Source organism: Octopus bimaculoides, chromosome 4 (assembly GCF_001194135.2).
Source record: "Octopus bimaculoides isolate UCB-OBI-ISO-001 chromosome 4, ASM119413v2, whole genome shotgun sequence".
NCBI classification, from domain to species: Eukaryota; Metazoa; Mollusca; class Cephalopoda; order Octopoda; family Octopodidae; genus Octopus; species Octopus bimaculoides.
Genome location: NC_068984.1, coordinates 3,060,236 through 3,062,553, shown reverse-complemented (window position 1 = coordinate 3,062,553; position 2,318 = coordinate 3,060,236). Strand labels below are relative to the sequence as shown.

At 37.7% G+C, this 2,318-nt stretch overlaps 1 protein-coding gene across 3 annotated transcripts in view; it reads right to left on the bottom strand.

Annotated features, from left to right (window-relative positions):
- Nucleotides 1-2,318, bottom strand: part of LOC106870014 (serine-rich adhesin for platelets) — a 462,526-nt gene that overhangs the window by 145,750 nt on the left and 314,458 nt on the right. The gene's annotated exons all lie outside the window — the stretch shown is intronic.

The following is a 2,318-nucleotide window of genomic DNA, read 5'->3' as shown; positions in this document are numbered from 1 at the left end:
GTATATTTTAGTGGTGAGGGGAAGGAGAAGGTTGGGAAGTACGAGAGAGAGAGAGAGAGAGAGCGGTGAAGATGGTGGTGGTGGTGAAAAGTCTTTTTTCTTTAGTGAGAGAAAGAGAGGAGAAGAGGTGGGGGGGGGCTGTCGGTGAGAAGCTGTCAGGGGAGTTAATTCAGATAAACACTTGTTGACATGCATCCAGTTAGATAGACTGATTAACATAACACATACACGTGATTGTACACACTTCACATTCTACACTCACATTGGGAAGGATAAAGAACGCAAACACATACACACACACGCACACACGCACACACACACACGCATACTCTCTCTCTTTCTCTCTCTCTCTTACACACACACACGTACACACACACACAGAGTGTCTCAAATTTCTTTTCTCTCCTTCCGTTGTTACTCTATTTTAGGTCTTTATCTCATTGACTTTGTTTCAATTTATAACACGTGAACACACGCCCAAACACATACACAGATAGACAGGCTCACGCGCTCGCGCACGCGAACACACGCACGCACACGCACACATTCTATCTCTCTCCCCCACTTCGCACTCACACACATTCTCCTTTCCTTCTCTCTTTCACACACACACACACTCACACACATTATTCTTCCAACGTAAACACGTAAATAGTCTCTCTCTCCCTCTCTCTCTCCCTCTCTAACACACACATGTTCCAACGAGAAAGCCTATCTTTGATTCCTCGACCTGTTAGAAATCCCTCAAATTATACACCTCTATTGCAGCGAAAGGTAAGTCTACATTCGATCACGTGGTCTTAGAAAACAACGAAACTGACCGGAGAGTCACGGTTGAGTACATCTTTGATCCTATGTGAACCGGATCAGTGTTGACGTAGGACTGTAGAGCGACATAGAGACATGCATCCTGAACAGTAAATTACAGCTGGATCCTCCGTCGATATCGACAATGATCAACAAAATACAAATCAACAAAAGTGTTAGCTTGTAACTGGTGGAGCGCTTCACAGACAAGTGTGCTTTTCACGCGATTCTCAGCAGAATTAGCGTGACAGTAAAAGGTTAAATCTTTGAATTACTGCTTCAATTAATAGAGAGAGGGGGTAGGAAACAAAGAAAGAAAGAAAACAAGAGACAAAGAGAGAGGAAGAAAGACAAAGAGAAAAAGAGACAGAAAGAGAGAAAAAGAGGCACAAAAGAGAGAACAATCGACCCCAAGAGTGGGTTAACTTATTTAATGTCTTTGAAAGATAAAAATGGCTTTGGCAGGATTTGAACTCATACTGCTAAGGGTCGTAACTAATTGTCACTATAAATCTAGTCCAATACTTGACCGATTCGGCCAAACCAGCTTGACGATCGATTCCCAACACTCTCTAACTTTCATCAGATATTATGAAACTAGTATAAATCATCTGCTAATTAGCAGCAATTAATTTAAACGAATGTTTTGAAGATTTGTGATCCTATTTATTTGGTTGCGGAAATTCTTTTAGTGGTTTTAGTCACTATTCTACTGCCAGGGAACTGCCCTGAGTGGACTTTAGGCAGTTCTCTTATATCTACTCCAAAAATTATTTACATTGATAAACATGTAATACACACATCCAAATCCAGATATAATAATTTAACAAATATTTCTTAATTTCATTGAAAGGAGATAGTTTTCAAATAGTGAGTGCGTGAGTGACAGTTGAAGTGATAAAATGAAAGTAAGTGGAAAGATGAGGTGTCTATAACTCTGTCATGACGGGCAAACACGAATAGAGTAAGAATGGGCTGCAATAAGAGATAGCTTTATGATCCTTAAATAGGAGCCATTTTAATAAAGTGATAAATAACGATGAAAACCAAGGAAATCTTTATGGAACACAGTTTTCAAGTGACTAAAGTGATAAAAGTCCTTCTGAAATAATGACAATTATATGTAAATCTTTCACTATTGTATAACTAATATTAAAATATTTTGTCAATATGGTAGCTTAAAGTGATTTCCATAACTAACATTCTATCATTTTATAGATGAGTAAAAACTGTTATAGATAGAAAAACAAATAAATGTCACTTCTATGGTGTGAATGTTTGTGTGGTTTTACGCTATTTTAATCCATCAATTTAAGTCGAGCCCATTCTATCATTTACGAGAGGTCTTTAGGTAAGAAAATTTATTAATGGTTTCACCTGTCATGCTGAACAGCTAAGTGCCATACACTACAGTTAAAAAAAAAACTCGCTTTTGACAACACATGTATACTAGTGTATACGCGTGTGTATATGTAAGTATGCATATATATATATATATATATATATATATA